This window comes from Euprymna scolopes, chromosome 17, assembly GCF_053919585.1.
Source record: "Euprymna scolopes isolate OS-2025 chromosome 17, ASM5391958v1, whole genome shotgun sequence".
In the NCBI taxonomy this organism is placed as follows: Eukaryota; Metazoa; Mollusca; class Cephalopoda; order Sepiida; family Sepiolidae; genus Euprymna; species Euprymna scolopes.
The window spans coordinates 88,493,347-88,514,030 of record NC_136498.1 but is presented as its reverse complement, the minus strand read 5'-3'; the positions used below and the strand labels follow the sequence as shown (position 1 = coordinate 88,514,030).

The following is a 20,684-nucleotide window of genomic DNA, read 5'->3' as shown; positions in this document are numbered from 1 at the left end:
CTGGAGACGAAGAAAAATGTCAGGCAGCACTATTGACTACTAGGGGCCAGGTTGGACTCTTCATTAACGGATTAATGGCAAATAATGAAGGGTTAACTTGGCTAGAATTGAAACGGGCCTTAGACGATTATCATGGAATAGTCGCAAATCCTAACAAGAACCTAATAGAATTAGCTAATATAAGACAAGGTAGAGACGAAAGTGTTCAAGACTATATGCAGAGAATAGTGAGACTAGCAGAAGGGGCATATAGTGCTATGGATGCAAGTAATGAATTAGTAAAAAAACAAGTTCTAGGATTTTTTATAGAAGGCCTCAGAGATAAGGATGTGAAAATGGCCGTAATGAGGGATGAACCTACGGATCTCCATGCAGCTTATGAGAAAGCCTTAGCAGAAGTAAGATGGAAAATTCGGCTCAACGCAAACCGTGAATACGATGATGAACCCATGGAGGTTTGTCATGCGAGACGACAGGTTATAGTCGAAGCTGTAGGTCCAGCAAAATTCCCAAAACAAGATGAGTGGAAAAGATTAGAGAATAGGGGGCCTGTATATAAGACTAGAGAAAAGGAAAAAACTAGACAGGGTATAAGGTGTTTCAATTGTGGTAAGGTGGGCCACATATGGAGAGATTGCAGACACCGTAGGCAGGGAAACGGAGGCGCACCGTTCGTATAACGCCCGACGGACGGAGCGAAGGCATACCGACGCATGTAATCGGTAACATGGGCGCTGCAAATTCCGTTTCTATTAGAATAGATAGAAATAGACTTAGGGCTTTAGTAGATACAGGCGCAGAAGTTTCTGTCATAAAAAGTAGCGTTTTTAAAACACTTATACAGAGACCTGAGCTACAAAGTAAATCAATGAATTTAAGGACAGCTAATGGGTCCCCATTAATTGTAGAAGGCATCACCCGATTAAGGATAAGGATAGGAAGTCAATTCATCCACCATGATTTCGTTGTGGCGAAAAACCTCAATAGAAATATAATACTAGGCCGGGACTGGCTTAGGAAAAATGGGGTGAGGATGTACTTTGACTTAGGGGTGATAAAAATAGGAAATGAATATATAGCATTAGAAGAAGATGCTCATATCTCAGCTATAGTAAGACTGGGAAAAAAAATAACATTAAAACCCCAGCACTTGCATACGTGCACAGCTCGTGCGGGTATTAAAAACGGTCAAGGGCTAGAGTATGAGGTAGAACAAATAGATAGAGGATTTCTTAGTGATCTTAGTGGTATTTCAGTAGCAAATACCGTAGTAAAAATAATAGGATCAAAAAGTTTTCCGCTTTTAATAATGAATAACACCAACCAGACGGTTACTTTAAGAAGAGGGTGTAAGATAGCTAGGTGTAGAGCGGCTGGTAAAATAATGGAGATTACCACGCCAAAGAAACATAGAGATAAGATCTCTGAAGAAAACTTGAAAGGGATAAAAGTGCCCGAAGAATTCAAGTTAGAGATCAATAAGGTGCTTAAACGGAATAAGGACTTGTTCGTTACGGGAGATAAGAACTTGGGCAGTACCGATACGGTAGAGATGCGTATTGATACTGGAACGCATGAGCCCATACGGAAATGCTCGTACCGGACATCGCTTAAGCAAAGAAAAGAAGTAGTCTGCAATAGGGGAAATGATGCAGGCTGGAGTAATCGAAAGATCAAACAGCCCGTGGAGTTTTCCGATAGTTTTAGTAGAGAAGAAAGACGGAACTAAAAGGTTCTGTGTAGATTTTAGGGCACTAAATAAAATAACAAAGAAGTATGCCCGAGCGTTACCAGTTATTGATGATATTTTAGCCTTGCTTGGGTCGGCAAATTACTTCTCAAAGTTAGATTTGAAGTCAGGGTACTGGCAGGTTAAATTGAATGAGAACGATAAGGAAAAAACTGCATTCACCTGCCACAAGGGGTTGTTCCATTTTAATGTAATGCCGTTCGGACTTGCGAACGCCCCCGGGGTCTTCCAGGAATTGATGTCCGTAGTATTACAAGGACAGAAAGAATTCGCTGTACCGTATTTGGATGACATTTTAATATTCTCTAATACAAAGGAAGACCATATAAAACATATAGATAAGGTCTTAGCTAGTTTGCGCAAGCACAATCTAAGGTTAAAAGCAACAAAGTGTGAGTTTTTTAATAAAGAAATACAGTATCTGGGGTTCAAAGTTAGTGAGAGGGGTATACAACCAGACATGGATAAAGTCAAGTCTATAAAAATGATTTCGACTCCAACCACTGTAAAGCAAGTAAGAGCTTTCATTGTTATGACATCGTACTATCGGCGATTTATAAAAAATTTTTCTGATATCGCCGAGCCATTAATCCGATTAACGAGGAAGCATGCACGATTTTATTGGGACGATGCATGTCAGTCTGCCTTTGATAGCCTAAAAACGAAGCTTGCAGATATCGTAACACTGGCTTATCCCGATCCAGATAAGGACTACCGACTGGATACGGATGCCTCTGATCATTCGATTGGGGCATGTTTATCACAAATGGTCTATGATCCAAAGGAGGGTAAAGAGGTAGAAAAACTTATTTACTTTTTATCCCATAAGTTGAGTAATACTCAAACCAGATGGTCAACGATAGAAAAAGAGGCATATGCGATACACTATGCCCTGAATAAATTAAATCAGTATTTGCATAGTGCTACGTTCACCATCTATACAGACCATAGACCATTGGAGTATTTATTAAACTCACCAATTCAAAATAGGAAAATACAGACGTGGGCTTTAAGTATGGCTGGCTATAATTGCACCATACGGTACCTGAAGGGGAAAGACAACGTCTGTGCGGATCTCTTGCCACGCGCTGTAGATTCGAGCCAGGACAATGATGATCCCCCTGTAGAAATAGACAGTAGGAATTATACGGTGAGTGCAATAAACTCAAATCATTTTGAGCCAAAAGATTTTGCATCACATAAGGATGCTGAAGACTTATCGGTAACACATGAGCATCCTACATTATCGGGTTTAGATGTAAGTAAGGAACAGGAAGCAGATAGGGAGATTGTAGATTTAAAGATGCGAATGAAAAACGGTAAAGTGTCCAAGATGGAATGAAACAAGTACATAATAATGGACGATGTAGTATATTACTTGTCGCAACTCGACGACGAACCGATAATTAGGTTATATATACCGTCGTATCTAAGAGAAAGGGTGTTAGTTCAATACCATGATAATAATGGTCACATGGGCGTGGAAAAAACGTTTCACGCTATTAAGCAAAAATATTTCTGGCCTGGTTTATTTAAACAAATAAACGAATACATAGGTAAATGTATTCCGTGCCAAACCAGAAATTTGAGGAAACAGCAACCTCAAATGCAGGAGTGCGATTTGCCTCCTTTTCCTTTCGCTAAACTAGCGTTAGATGTTTCCGGGCCTTACCCAAAAACTCTATCAGGCAACCAATACATAGTGACTTTTATAGATATGTACAGTGGTTGGCCGGAGGCTTTTGCGGTTCCGAATAAGAAAGCAGAAACAGTGGTGCATCTATTGATTGACGAGATTTTTCCCAGATTCGGGGCACCACTGCAGCTTTTAACGGATAATGGGCCTGAAAACATAAATAAAATAATGAAAGAGGCATTAGAGGACCTCAACGTGCATCATGTGACCACATCGTTCTATCACCCGCAGAGTAACGGCAAAGTTGAAAGGTTCCATAGAACAATGCATGACGTCCTAGCAAAGAAAATAGGGGACAATAAACAGTCGTGGGATATATACATGAATCAGATGTTAGTGGCCGTCAGGTTCCATGTAAGCGAAACGACGAAATTTTCACCCTATTATTTACTCTACAGTAGAGATGTTGTTCTGCCGTTGGACAATATTCTAAGACCCCGTAGAGTATACTATGGGGATGAAAATCATGAAATCGCTCTACAGGAAATGCATCGAACCTTCACTTTAGTAAGGAGTAATATAAAAAATGCTAGGAAAAAAATGATAGATAGATCTAAGAAGAAAACAAAACCCGTCGAATTTAAGGTTGGTGATTTGGTGTATTATAAAAACCACCAAAAGCGAGGAAAACTAGATGTACGATGGAAACCGTACTACGTAGTGATAGAAAAGACCGGGCCATTTTCATATAGAATTAAGGATCAATTAACGGGCTCTGTAACGAAGGCGCATGCAGAACATCTCAGAGCAGCGTCTATCGAGGAGTGGGAGATTCCCACTACAGAGAGGCCGTTAAGAAAAGCTGCATTGTTTGTTCCAAAGGAATCTAGTGATTCAGACAGCGAATCAGCCACAGACGAAGCTGATTATGCAATGCAGAGGAGTCGTCATCAACGCGAGGGGTCGGATGAGGAATCTGACGTACCGTTGATGGAACGAAAGATCGTGACACGGAGCATGACGGCGCGACGTGAAACCAATATAGATGAAATCAGCTGCCCGTATCCGTCGTATGCAGTGCACGAGAGTAGAAATAGGGACCAACCTCTCATAAATAGAGTTATTACGAGGTTTGGTAGCGGGGAAGAAGAACAGGAGAGAGGGAATTGTTTAGGATGGGTTAGAAAAATACTCTGTTTGTAAATAGATTAAGTAAACTGTGAACACCGTCCTATTCAATAAAAGAAAAAAATAAAACATCCCTTATCTCCATGGTTAAAGCAACTGACGTCTTAGGGAAAGATAGAGCTGCTTCTCATTTCAAAAAAGTAATTGGAATGTAAAGTTAAAACTTATGTAATTTGAGCAGAAGCAAGCATAGTCTATCGGACGTCGGCTGCCTCAATGTCAATTTTTAAAATTGGGGTGAAAATACCACCTTTGTTATTTGAAATGAAACAAAAACATACATTGAGAGAGACCCCGAGAAAAGAACTGAAAAAAAATGTGTGTGTGTGTGTGTGTGTGCATAATAATGGATTTGTTTTAATAATATTAAATTATGTCCACAAAGAAAAAAATATATATATAGAAAAATAAATAACTCAAATGCATTAACGATAATGGACAAGAAAAAAATGATTTATTGTGGAACAGAAAAAGACGTCATTGAAAAAAGAACAATAAATATAAAAAAAAAAGAGAGATATATGCATGAAATCTAGAATGTAAAAAAAAAAAAAATTATTATATATAAATATAAAATTTTTTTTGGTGGTATTGGAGGAGTGTAAAAGAGTGTAAAAGAGAGGAGAGGTGTGAATGAACTGGAATTGGATGACCTGGTCCTATGACGCAAGTTGGTTTATGGATCAGACGTTGAATGGAGCAAAGTTCGGATGAACTTAAACCCTGACTAACAAAAATGAAACCCGAGAATAAGATGACGTAATTCGGCCGCAAGTAAGACCAAATGCAAACATCAACAGGGTCAGAATGTGGGTCGATTACGTAAATTGGTTAACGGGAAGATTCATAAAAAGCAATGATAAACAAGTCAAGAGTCAGTCAGAGAGAGTGACAGCAGAGAGAAGGACAGACGACGCTCAACTGCCTGTCACGGTCGCAACCACACCCTCTCCGCCACACTATCTCCGCCACCGGCGTATTATGTGTATATGTTTGTTATTAAATAAATCAAGTTGTTTTATAACAAAGCGTCTCGTTATTCATAGATAAATGATCAGCGGTCATTCCATTTACTAGACGACTTACTACAACAACATATATGCATAAATGTCAAACGAACTATCTCTCTATCGAGATATTCAAAAATCTAGGATAGTTAGAATATAGATGGTGCTAACAAAATAGACGTCACCGCCATATCACCCAGTATATAACAAATGTAATATAATCTTGGCATTATAAAATGTAATGTTAGCTTGTCATTATAAAATGTAATGTAAGCTTGTCATTATAAAATGTAATGTTAGCTTGTCATTATAAAATGTAATGTTAGCTTGTCATTATAAAATGTAATGTTAGCTTGTCATTATAAAATGTAATGCAATCTTGTCATTATAAAATGCAATGTAATCTTGTCATTATAAAATGCAATGTAATCTTGTCATTATAAAATGCAATGTAATCTTGTCATTATAAAATGTAATGCAATCTTGTCATTATAAAATGTAATGCAATCTTGTCATTATAAAATGTAATGTAATCTTGTCATTATAAAATGTAATGTAATCTTGTCATTATAAAATGTAATGTAATCTTGTCATTATAAAATGTAATGTAATCTTGTCATTATAAAATGTAATGTAATCTTGTCATTATAAAATGTAATGTAATCTTTTCATTATAAAATGTAATGTAATCTTGTCATTATAAAATGTAATGTAATCTTGTCATTATAAAATGTAATGTAATCTTGTCATTATAAAATGTAATGCAATCTTCTCATTATAAAATGTAATGCAATCTTGTCATTATAAAATGTAATGCAATCTTGTCATTATAAAATGAAATGAAATCTTGTGATTATAAAATGTAATGTAATCTTGTGATTATAAAATGTAATGTAATCTTGTCATTATAAAATGTAATGTAATCTTGTCATTATAAAATGTAATGTAATCTTGTCATTATAAAATGTAATGTAATCTTGTCATTATAAAATGTAATGTAATCTTGTCATTATAAAATGTAATGTAATCTTGTCATTATAAAATGTAATGTAATCTTGTCATTATAAAATGTAATGCAATCTTGTCATTATAAAATGTAATGCAATCTTGTCATAAAATGTAATGCAATCTTGTCATTATAAAATGTAATGTAATTTTTGTCATTATAAAATGTAATGCAATCTTGTCATTATAAAATGTAATATAAACTTGTCATTATAAAATGTAATGTAACCTTGTCTTATAAAATGTAATGTAATCTTGTCATTATAAAATGTAATGCAATCTTGTCATTATAAAATGTAATGCAATCTTGTCATTATAAAATGTAATGTAATCTTGTCATTATAAAATGTAATGTAATCTTGTCATTATAAAATGTAATGTAAGCTTGTCATTATAAAATGTAATGTAATCTTGTCATTATAAAATGTAATGTAATCTTGTCATTATAAAATGTAATGTAATCTTGTCATTATAAAATGTAATGTAATCTTGTCATATTAAAATGTAATGCAATCTTGTCATTATAAAATGTAATGCAATCTTGTCATTATAAAATGTAATGTAATTTTTGTCATTATAAAATGTAATGCAATCTTGTCATTATAAAATGTAATATAAACTTGTCATTATAAAATGTAATGTAACCTTGTCTTATAAAATGTAATGTAATCTTGTCATTATAAAATGTAATGCAATCTTGTCATTATAAAATGTAATGTTAGCTTGTCATTATAACATGTAATGTAAGCTTGTCATTATAAAATGTAATGTAATCTTGTCATTATAAAATGTAATGTAATCTTGTCATTATAAAATGTAATGCAATCTTGTCATTATAAAATGTAATGTAATCTTGTCATTATAAAATGTAATGCAATCTTGTCATTATAAAATGTAATGCAATCTTGTCATTATAAAATGTAATGTAATCTTGTCATTATAAAATGTAATGTAATCTTGTCATTATAAAATGTAATGTAATCTTGTCATTATAAAATGTAATGTAAGCTGGTGATTATAAAATGTAATGTAATCTTGTCATTATAAAATGTAATGTAAGCTTGTCATTATAAAATGTAATGTAAGCTTGTCATTATAAAATGTAATGTAAGCTTGTCATTATAACATGTAATGTAAGCTTGTCATTATAACATGTAATATAAGCTTGTCATTATAACATGTAATGTAAGCTTGTCATTATAACATGTAATGTAAGCTTGTCATTATCAAATGTAATATAATCTTATTATAAAATGTAATGTAATCTTGTCATTAAAAAATGTAATGTAAGCTTGTCATTAAAAAATGTAATGTGATCTTGTCATTATAAAATGAAATGTAATCTTGTCATTATAAAATGTAATGTTAGCTTGTCATTATAAAATGTAATATAAGTGTGTCATTATAAAATGTAATGTAATCTTGTAATACAAAATGTAATGTAATCTTGTCATTATGAAATGTAATGTAAGCTTGTCATTATAAAATGTAATGTAACCTTGCCATTATAAAATGTAATGTAATCTAGTCATTATAAAATGTAATGCAAGCTTGTCATTATAAAATGTAATGCAAGCTTGTAATTATAAAATGTAATGTGACCTTGTCATTAGAAAATGTAATGTAATCTTGTCATGATAAAATGTTATGTAATCTTGTCATTATAAAATGTTATGTAATCTTGTCATTATAAAATGTAATATAAGCGTGTCATTATAAAATGTAATGTAATCTTGTAATACAAAATGTAATGTAATATTGTCATTATGAAATGTAATGTAAGCTTGTCATTATAAAATGTAATGTAAGCTTGTCATTATAAAATGTAATCTAAGCTTCTCATTATAAAAAAGAATGTAAAGCTGTCATTATAAAATGTAATGTAAAGTTGTCATTATAAAATGGAATATAAAGTTGTCATTATAAAATGGAATGTAAAGTTGTCATTATAAAATGGAATGTAAAGTTGTCATTATAAAATGGAATGTAAAGTTGTCATTATGCAATGGAATGTAAAGTTGTCATTATAAAATATAATGTAAAGTTGTCATTATAAAATGTAATGTAAAGTTGTCATTATAAAATATAATGTAAAGTTGTCATTATAAAATGGAATGTAAAGTTGTCATTATAAAATGGAATGTAAAGTTGTCATTATAAAATATAATGTAAAGTTGTCATTATAAAATATAATGTAAAGTTGTCATTATAAAATATAATGTAAAGTTGTCATTATAAAATGGAATGTAAAGTTGTCATTATAAAATGGAATGTAAAGCTGTCATTATAAAATGGAATGTAAAGCTGTCATTATAAAATGGAATGTAAAGCTGTCATTATAAAATATAATGTAAAGTTGTCATAATGCAATGGAATGTAAAGTTGTCATTATGCAATGTAATGTAAAGTTGTCATTATAAAATATAATGTAAAGTTGTCATTATAAAATGGAATGTAAAGTTGTCATTATGCAATGGAATGTAAAGTTGTCATTATAAATGTAATGTTAGCTTGTCATTATAAAATGTAATGTTAGCTTGTCATTATAAAATGTAATGTTAGCTTTTCATTATAAAATGTAATGTATGCTTTTCATTATAAAATGTAATGTAAAGTTGTCATTATAAAATGGAATGTAAAGTTGTCATTATAAAATGGAATGTAAAGTTGTCATTATAAAATGGAATGTAAAGTTGTCATTATAAAATGGAATGTAAAGTTGTCATTATAAAATGGAATGTAAAGTTGTCATTATAAAATGGAATGTAAAGTTGTCATTATAAAATGGAATGTAAAGTTGTCATTATAAAATGGAATGTAAAGTTGTCATTATAAAATGGAATGTAAAGTTGTCATTATAAAATGGAATGTAAAGTTGTCATTATAAAATGGAATGTAAAGTTGTCATTATAAAATGGAATGTAAAGTTGTCATTATAAAATGGAATGTAAAGTTGTCATTATAAAATATAATGCAAAGTTGTCATTTTAAAATGGAATGTAAAGTTGTCATTATAAAATGGAATGTAAAGTTGTCATTATAAAATGGAATGTAAAGTTGTCATTATAAAATGGAATGTAAAGTTGTCGTTATAAAATGGAATGTAAAGTTGTCGTTATAAAATATAATGTAAAGTTGTCGTTATAAAATATAATGTAAAGTTGTCGTTATAAAATATAATGTAAAGTTGTCGTTATAAAATATAATGTAAAGTTGTCGTTATAAAATATAATGTAAAGTTGTCGTTATAAAATATAATGTAAAGTTGTCATTATAAAATATAATGTAAAGTTGTCATTATAAAATATAATGTAAAGTTGTCATTATAAAATATAATGTAAAGTTGTCATTATAAAATATAATGTAAAGTTGTCGTTATAAAATATAATGTAAAGTTGTCGTTATAAAATATAATGTAAAGTTGTCATTATAAAATGGAATGTGAAGTTGTCATTATAAAATATAATGTAAAGTTGTCATTATAAAATGGAATGTAAAGTTGTCATTATAAAATATAATGTAAAGTTGTCGTTATAAAATATAATGTAAAGTTGTCATTATAAAATATAATGTAAAGTTGTCATTATAAAATATAATGTAAAGTTGTCATTATAAAATATAATGTAAAGTTGTCATTATAAAATATAATGTAAAGTTGTCGTTATAAAATATAATGTAAAGTTGTCGTTATAAAATATAATGTAAAGTTGTCATTATAAAATGGAATGTGAAGTTGTCATTATAAAATGGAATGTAAAGTTGTCATTATTAAAGGTAATGCTTGTTGTCATTATAAAATGTAATGCCTTGTCATTATAAAATGTAATGTCATCGTGTCATAAAATGTAATGTCATCGTGTCATAAAATGTAATGCCTTGTTGTCATTATAAAATCTAATGTAAGCTTTTCATTATAAAATGTAATGTAATCGTGTCATTATAAAATCTAATGTAATCGTTACATTATAAAATGTAATGTAATCGTGTCATTATAAAATGTACATTGTCATTATACATTGTAATGTCAACTTGTCATTATAAATTATATTCTCTTGTCATTTTAAAATGCACATTGTCATTATAAAATGTATGGTCTCATAAAACGTAATTTGATTTTGTCATAAAATTTATGTTGTCAATATAAAATGTAATGTCATCTGTTAACTATAAAATGTAATAACATCTTGCCATTATAAAATGCAAAATTAGCTTGCCATTAAAACATAGAATGCCATCTTTTAATTTCAACATAGAATGTAATCTTATTATTAAATGTAACGTCATCTCGTCATTATGAAATGTAACATCATCTCGTCATTATGAAATCTAACATCATCTCGTCATTATTAAATCTAACATCATCTTGTCATTATTAAATCTAATGCCATCTTGTCATTATTAAATCTAACATCATCTTGTCATTGTTAAATCTAACGTCATCTTGTCATTATTAAATGTAATGTCATCTTGTCATTATTAAATGTAACGTCATCCTGTCATTATTAAATGTAACGTCATCTTGTCATTATTAAATCTAATATCATCTTGTCATTATTAAATGTAGCATCATCTTGTCATTATTAAATGTAACGTCATCTTCTCATTATTAAATGTAACGTCATTTTGTCATTATTAAATGTAACGTCATCTTGTCATTATAAAAGGTAACGTCATCTTGTCATTATAAAAGGTAACATCATCTTGTCATTATAAAACGTAATGTCATCTTGTCATTATAAAAGGTAATGTCATCTTGTCATTATAAAAGGTAATGTCATCAAATTTCTTACTGCCAAATTTCCTTTGTAATGACAAAAATTTATCCATGATAGAACAGAGAACAACTTAATTCACAATTGCTAGATGACAAGTTTGTTAGATATAGCCTTCCTGACCTTTTAGCAGTATCTTCAAGTTCTCGATTTTATAAATATCCATCAAAGCCAGCAGGAATTAAATCTGATTGACAACAGACTTTTACTCATCTAGCCGTCAGCCTTACCTGAAGGGACGTGTTTTATAAAACCTTTTTGATTTCATGTCTCTCCCACCAGGCGTTCACTTATGGAGAGTTACACATTCCCCCAAAAAGCACTTATCCTTGTGCCACATAGTAGATAAAAATTATAGTGAAAGCAACAATTCTTAGATAAAATAATTTAAACATTGGGCAAATCCCTCTAACCATTTAAAAACAATCTCTGAATGTTTGCATAAGTTTTGTTTCAACAGCTGAAAAATCTAAAATGAAGATAAATTTCTCAACATAGAGGCCATGTGCGAAGAGCGCAAGGCAAAAAGCAATAACTAAAAGCAACTTGGATGATGCATTTGTGGTAAGTTGTAAAAGCAGGTTTTAAATAATGTGAAAAATAATTAGTGCGATATCAATCAATGTAGAAATAGCAATCCTTAACTAATAACATCTAAATTTTTTTACAACTGCATCTATTAGTTGAAATTTAGCTTGAAATGAAGCTAAAATAATCCCTATTTACTTGTCTTCTCCACAAAGGTAAAGTTAGACAGAAAGTTGATCTCTAATGTGAGGCAGATCTACCTTCCCAAAAAGAAGCACTTTTGATTGAACAATAAAAGTTCAGTCTAGAAGGATTTCTCTCTTGCTGCCAGAAAAGATAAAGTGTAATACCAGAACAGATACTTTACTTCATGCCTATCAATAAATAGATAAACTAAAAAAGTAAAAAAAAAAACAAACAAACAAAACAACCCCAATCAGTTTCAAATAAGAAAGTTAAAATTTAGAGAACACACCAGTGCATATGTAGGGGAAAAGAGACAAGAAGTCATTCTTTGGTGAAACAAAAGTCATCTATAACCTCTACCCCCTTTCAAATTAGTCACAATTTTAATCTTCGAATCAAAATTAACATTTCAACTGTTTAAAGAAGACAAGATAGGGCAAAGAAGAGAAAGAGATAAAAACGAAGGAAAGATAAAGAGGAAAGAAAAAGAAAATAAAAAAGTTGGCTCATTTGGCAAATATCAACTTTCTGAAGAAAAAAAAAGCAGATTTTGAAGAAACAACAACAATTTAAGCGGAAATCTACTTTTTCTGGATTAAAAAAAACAAAGTGCATCACTTCTAAAAAAGTAGAATCTCATAGAGGGTAGCTGGGAGTCATCTCATCTACAAATTTACTTTACTTTCAAATGTGGAATAAATTTTCTTTTTAATCAAAAACACTTTTTTGTCTTTCCTTTATATATTGTATCCTAGATTATTTATAAACTCATTGTGAGAGTTTTAAATCATAGTTTTTGATGTGCCATTTCTATATATCCACTTGTTTCATTCTTACTTCAATTCTGTGATTAGATGCTTGAATAGAATAACATTAACCACTTTACTCTCAATTGTTCTTGCATTAAAGTCCATGTATTTTTTTTTTTTTATAGTTTTTTCAGATGTTTAAGAAGTCGAGTTGGTTTTTGAGTGGTGGTTAAAATTTTGTAAAACCCTGTTCGTGTAAAATGTCATGATTTTTCTTGATTGAAGAAAATATGTTATTTTTTTTTGTTAAATTGTTATTAGTGTCTGATTGTAATAGAAGCTCTTAGATTTTCTTGTTAAAATTTTAGATAAAATATTTGTTTTAATTGTATTACGTATTTTGAAATAAATTTAATTTTTGAAAATGTTGAGAATCTAACTTTAATGTTTTCATCACTAGTGTTCTATTTTAAAATTTTTATTTAAGCAGAAATAAGCCGAGCATGCAAGGATCCACCTCCACGAATGAAATAAGCCGAGCATGCAAGGATCCACCTCCACGAATGAAAAATTTATTTTCCCTATGACTAATGTTTGTGCAAAATTAAAAAAAAGTCAAAGGTGTGGTTATTAGGAAAAGTGCAAACAAATGAACAGATGAACGATTTGGGGGCAATTTTACCCCTATATATCCCAGCAAAATTTGTTCTAACAAAAATTTACTTTCACCATGATTAATGTTTGTGCAAAATTAAAAATATATATATATGTAATTTTAAATTTGTTTAATTTATACTTCTGGGCTTTTGTCTGATTCATTAGCATTGGCAGCTGTTACAAGAAGGAAGCAAAAGGTATGAGAAAAAACTGAACATTTTGAAAAACATGATGAATTAGTGAATTTAAAGATTTTCATGCCTATCTGTGAGAAGTTCAGAGGTATAATTTCTTTGAGTTTCCATGTTTGTGAACTGGTTATGAAAAGAAATTTAAAAATATATAAAAAGTGGATTATGAGGGAGATAAAATACAATAAAATCAAAGATTAATAATGGATATTTTAACAGAACTTTTTTGTAGATCATCTGAACTTGTTTTCATTAAGTGTCACCTTTCGGATTATTTTTTCTTAAAAAATTGTTCATCTTTTTTTGGCTCTATTCACTTACTTTACAGTGAAATAAAAAAAAAGGCTAACTTCTTTTTGATCTTTATTTAAATTTTTCTCTCAAAATTAAATTCTGACTATTTGCTGTACTGTCAGGTTTGGCTTGCATTGTACAGTTTTTAAAAAAATTTTTTTTTAATTTAAAAACTGCATCTATGGACTAATTATCACAGTCAATCCTGAATCTGATAGCTTTTTTACATTGCACATGGACTAAAGAGAATGGATAGATAAAAAGAATTTTTTCCTAAAAGCTTAGAGCCACATTTTATTTTCAGTTGTGAGAAATGCTCTTTGAATTAAAACCAGCTTTTATCGATGATCTTGGATATAATTAAATGTCATGTTGTAGATCTCATAGATTCCAAATATTTGGTGAAAAATAAAGAAAGGAAAAATGGAAACGCTCCCCTCTGTATTTTAGTGAAAAAGAATGTATCTCCAAATTCCTTTGTAAGTGGAAATAAAAAGCAATTAAGCACATACTTAATTGATTTTTTTCTACAAATTCCTACTATCTATAAGCCAAACTGATGAAGAGTAAAAACGTATTATGGATGCATTTTTGGTAGCCCTTTAACCCTTACTTTCTCTGCTTTGCTAATCAGCTCTCATTCTTGATGTTTCTAACAAAGAGCAAAGAAAATGCTGTCTACTCAATCATCAGGTTAGTGTGAGTAGTAACTTGAGTAATTCTCTTTCTTTTCTTGTTTTCATGTTACTTGGGCTGACATTATTCAGCTAATAGTCCAAGGAGCTGAACCTTGATGTATTGTCATTTGGTGACTGGAGCCTGGACTAAGTAGTTTCCAGTGGGACCTCTTGATATCATATTAGTGGGAACTACTATGGTTTTTCTTTCTTCAATCGAGTGCAAATAAAATCTCTCTTCTTTACTCATTATCTCTGTGTCCTGCTCTTAACCATTCTGCTGACCTACGACAATCTTCTAGTACTAACACAAGTCACAAAACACAACATAAGCATAAACCCCAACTTCTAATGTAGAACCCCACCACCAGGTCTTCTTTTCCAAAATTAGGGGGTCTACGTTCTAACCTTCCAAAGATTGAAATCTTTTTTTTTTATGGAAATTGTTCCCTCTTTGTCAGAAACATTGCTCATGGAATGTGGATTAAAGGACAAAATAATGGAAGCGATAGTTATAAGTCTGCTGAAAGTAAACCCAAAATCTACTCTCCTTAAATCTACCAAACCTAATCTGTTGTTCCTGTGTGAAACTGGTGTTCGTTTGTCTGTCTGTAGATGATTTCATAATTAAAGATGACTTGAACATGAAATGAAAACCTGAATTTCAAAATTGTCATGGGTTTAATGACAACGACAAGACAATTTAATTGCTCTATGTGTTTGCAAATGACATTTACTTACAACACCAAATATAGATTTGCCGTTTGTCAACCTCACAATGACAGAGTAACTATCTTAGAGAGTATTCCTGAGAAAATTGACCATATTTTATCTGCTTATTCTTCTGCCACCATCATTTTACATCACTTTGCTGTTCCTCATGCATTAAAACAAAATTAACTGAACTCCTGGACTATGCTGGCTAAGAACTGCTAGTCTAATTATGAAATTAAATCCATCAAAATATATTTTGGTTTATCTGTATACAAGCCAACAATATTAATTTTTTTTTAATAGCTGAAAATAAAAAATGGATTTATTACTTCAGACCCTTTGAAATTGGACTGATTTGATTTGGTTGTTTTTGTTTAATGACATATCAAACCCTTTTTTGGGGTATTTAATGCCAAATCCAGTAGTTTAGAAAAAGGTCTTTATGTTCAAATATTTATTCATAAGGTTTAGTTGAATTATTTTGTAGAGAATCTTTTTTTATATATATATATATACACAGGAGGCAAAAAGAAAGTCTGCACTTGTAATTTTTTCAAAAACTGCAAATGTAAGCTAAATTTAATGTAATGGTTTAAACAATCTATACCTCATTTGATTGGCCTTTTATTCTTCTATAATTTTACCTGTTCATATTTGACTTTTAATTGAAATATTCTAGTGTTTACGTCAATTTAAAAAATAACTTCAAATTGAGGAGACAAAAAGAAAGTCCGCTTAGCAACAAATTGGCTTAAAACCACCTTAAATTATTGCCCCTAAATCAGTTTAAAATATCCACCAACAGGCAACAAAGCATCTCTAATCGTAATTATTGTTGTTCCAGGTTATACAACGTAACATTTAGTCCATATGCTACGACTTTCTCTTAGTGATCGTCAGGAGCTCATTAATCTCCACCTTTCTGATTTAGCCAATCGAGAAATTGGCTGCAGATTGAAATGTGATGAGAAAATGGTATGAAAAACTGTGCAAAAACACCTGGACTGCCTAGCCTATTGAACTTGCTTTCGTCGCTAAAAAGCACTTTTGACCAATATGAAGAGTCATGATCTTCATTGCATCTGACGAAAGCCAAAGGCCCTTTCTGTTCTTTACCGAAATCATTGGCTTGCAACATAATCCTCGCAAATTAAATTTCTTTAATCTGCTCTTGACAGTAGAAAGAGAGCATCTTTTAACAAGATTGCACTGTTGTTGGATTTGGGGAGCCGTTTCAAATCTGTTTCTTAGCTTGCGGATCTTGATAGCATTGTCTTCCTTGTTAGAAGTAACTCTAGTACGACCAGATTTAGGGCATCATGAACACTGCCGGTGTTTTTGGTGTGTTCTTGGATATTTTCTACAGCTATTTCTGATTCCTGTAGAATTGTTTCCATTCTAAGACTAAAGGGCTTTATGGCTTTTATTTTTGCTTTGAATGACTCTTTATATTTCGGATTGAATGTAGCTTCATATGTTGTGCTTTTAATTTCATGTAGTATTGAGTACCCAGTTTGTTACTCCTTATATTTGCAGGAATTTCATTAGCCTCTGCATGAAGACTTTCAACTGGGGATGTTCTAAAAGCATCAAGTGCTAATCTCATGTCTCCATGGCAGATTGGGTCTAAAGTCTTTAGGTAGGATTTTCTGGTTGAATAGTATATAAAACTACCGTAGTCTACTCTTGATCTAATCAAAGTCCTATATAACTTCGTAAGAGTTTCTTAATTGCTCCCCCTGACACCCACTCTGTGTGAGCTATTACACATAGTAGTAACAGTCTTTTATTGCAACTATTTCTTGGGTTCTTCAGGTGAGGATGAATGCTTTTTATCAAATATAAGTCCCAGAAATTTGTGTTCTTCTACAGTGGGGATTACTGTTCTTCTGAGTTTCAGTGTAGGGTCATTGTGAAGTTTTCTCTTGTGACCCATTTGGTTTTTGATTTGGAAAATTTATATCCATTTTTTGTTTCCCATTTGTCTAATTTATTTATTTAAGCATTGTTGGAGTTTGCACGGAATGGTGTGTATATACTTTGATCTGCAATATACTATAAGGTCATCTACATATTAAGATTCCTCAACGCCAGGGTCCAAACATTTCACTATGCTATTCATTTTTAATATTGAATAGTGTCGCGGATAATATGCTACCTTGAGAGACTCTCTCCTCCTGGTTTCCGAGTAAGCAGATCCAATGCAGACTCTACATCTGCGATCAGATAAGAAGCCTTTCATAAATTGTATGAATCTGCCTTTTAAATCTACTTTATGTAAGTTTCTCATTATTCCATATTTCCATGTAGTATCGTAGGCTTTCTCTAGGTTGAAAAAGATTGCTGATAGGTATTCATTCCTGATAAATGCTTCCTTTATAGCTGTTTCCAGTCAAAGTAGGTGATCAGATGTGCTGCTTTTATTATGTAATCCATATTGTAGGTTGGAAATAAGATTGTTGAATTCTAGATACCAAACCAATCCGTCATTTACTATCCTTTCCATTATTTTGTACAAGCAGCTAGTTAATGAGATTGGTCTGTAGTTTTGTCGGTTCAAATTGTCTTTTCTTGGTTTTGGGATTGTTATTATTATAGTTTGTCTCCTTAAATCTGGGAATTTGCCTTCTGCCCATAATTTTTTTGCAAGTTCTTAGTAGTAATTTTATTGACTCTGTAGGGAGTTGTTGTAAGAATTCATACCAGATTTCGTCTGGTCCTATGACTGTTTAGTAGGATCTTTTAATAGAATCTAAGCAGTTTATTGTAATTTCCTAGTTTTTTTTTTAATTTAAAGTTTACTTTGTAATGTTTGGCATGTTGTTTTGTGTTATGGCTTTGATTGAATGAGTTTTGGGAAAGGTTTCAGCTAGTAAGTTTGCTATGTTCTTTTATCAGTAACTCTGGAGTTATTTTTAAGGAGATGCTTAATTGGTGTGGATTGATGTTTACCTGCAAATTTTCAAATCATCTTTCATATTGCTCTCAGTTTTGTGGAGGAATTTGCTGAGATCATTTTTCCAGTATTCTTTTTTAGCTGCCTTTGTTACTCTACGAGCTTTAGCTCTGTCTAATTTGTATTCCATCAGGTTTGTAGTTGTGGGCTGCTTCTGAAATTTCTTCAGAACCACTTTCCGTAATTTTTTGTCGAACCAGATGCTGAGGTTTTAGAGATGCATTCATTTACAATTTCTAGTAATGTTCTCTAAAAAAATTTATTGTGTCATTGTTTGACTCTTTGTGATTCTACATTTTTCTTTGTATAGTCGTCAGTTGATCTTATTTAGTGTCCATCAGGGAAATTTTTCACTGTTGAATTGTGAGCTTTCTATCAATATTGGAAAATGATCACTACAACAAGTGTCGTCATGTACTTTCCAATTAAAGTCCATATACATTGATGGGTCACATAAGCTTACGCTGATGGCTGAATGATTTCTGCTAGTTGCGTTGATGTGTCTAGATGCACCATTATTGAGGAAGCATATACCCAACATTTTGCCCTTTTTATTAGTGTCTTTACATCTTCATAGGATGTTATGACTCTTGAATGTTATCTTCTTGTTTCAGGAAGGTTTCTTGAAGGCAGATTATGGCTGTTTGAAGAGTGAAATAAGTATAAGGAGTTTGGTATAATTTCGATGATTTGCTGTGTTTTTTTTAATTTCTATCCATGAACTGATTATTATTCCTCTGCATATTTTGGTGCTTCTGGGAAGGTCTTGTAGGCATCCACTTCCATTTTTTTGTGTTATTTGAAGTTTTTGGTTTGGTACTTCATTTGGTGTTATTTCTGGTTTGGATTTAGATTGGGAGCATTGGCGAGATTTTTCCATCTTCAGACTTTTTGGTTTATTTTTATTTGGGCTTCCTGTCTTGGTTTTGATTAGTTCGAATTTGTTTGCATCCTCAAACAAAACCATTTCTTTTTTTCTGTTTATGTTGATTTTTCTAAGGGGGTTTTGTTTTGGTGGGTGAAAGATCCTTAGGTTTGATGGTAGTAATGAGTAATTTTGGTGTTTGCTGTTGTTTCGTTTAGTTTGTAGTATTTTCAATTTCATCGTTCTGGGATTGGGGATTTTCCTTTAGGTTCCATTTAGTTAACCTGGTTAAATTTTCCTTTAATATTTCTACTAGAAATCTTAATTCTTTCATCAATTCAATCAGATTGTTTTGTGCCATTTCTTGTCCTGAAATTGAGTTATGTGCTCTCAACTAACCTTTTTGCTTCTGGGTATGATAAATTTTTGGTGTTTCATTGTAGTTATTTGTTTTTTCTTCTTCCAAACTTCACATTCTTTTGAGTTAGCTGCATGTTTTTGTTTACAGTTTGCACATTTTAATGGCATTTTATAATTAATGTATTCTCCAATTTTACCACAATTTTTAAATGTTGGTGGTCTGGTGGCACCTGTCTTTGTGATGACCAAATTTATGGCACTTATGGCATCGCAAAGGGTTTGGTATATAACCTTTTTCTATTAAATATCTGACTTTTATTTGAGTAAGAGGTTTGGGGGTGTTGAAGTTTAGATTAGATGTTTGTTGGAATCGTTTGATTGTTTTCTGTTATTGTTACTCTTTGGATGTCTATGACGCCTTGTTCTTTTAAGTTACTTTTAATTTCATCTGGCGAGCAAAGTGAGAGTTCTGGGCTTTTTATGCCCTTTGAGGAGTTCAAAGTGGTATGAGGGTAAGCTTTTCTTTTAAGATTATGGATATTGTTTTGGTTAAGAAGTATAGTTGCTGAGAATTTATTGGGTACTTCCATAAGGAGTGTGTTGTTCCTTAGTTTTTTAATTGATGTAGTTTTTGTTATAGATCTATTTTTTTTTTCAGTGATGAATGGGAATAATTTAGTGATTGGAGTGTTGCTCTCTATTGACTTAAAAACAATGAATCTTGGAAATATTTTATTGTTGGTTTTGTTGTCTGATTCTGATTGTGTATAAGCATTCTGAACTGGATTCAATATGGGGTCTTTCATTTTTGTTGGTTGCCATGGACTAAATTTTTTTTTTTTTATATATTTCATCTTCGTTGCTCCACCCCTGCCCTCACCTTGGAGCCAATCAGTGGGAGGTGTTAGGGAGGGGGGTCCCATTCGCTATATTATTCCAGGGATACAAGGAAGGTATACTCACACTAGTAGGGGGCTGTTAGCATTTTAGGTTTCTCTTTGTTTTTCTGACCCATTTTTTATGAAAACAGTTTTAATCCCTTCCTGTAACAATTTTTTCCATGACTGACCCTTGCCACTACCTTCTGATATTTACTTATGCTCTATCTCTTGTTTGTGATTTAGAGTTAATTTTCTGAGGTGTCTGATG

General features: G+C 31.6%; 1 protein-coding gene across 2 annotated transcripts in view; it reads right to left on the bottom strand.

Annotated features, from left to right (window-relative positions):
* LOC145296841 (receptor-type tyrosine-protein phosphatase alpha-like) overlaps positions 1-20,684 on the bottom strand; it is a 978,869-nt gene that overhangs the window by 430,139 nt on the left and 528,046 nt on the right. The gene's annotated exons all lie outside the window — the stretch shown is intronic.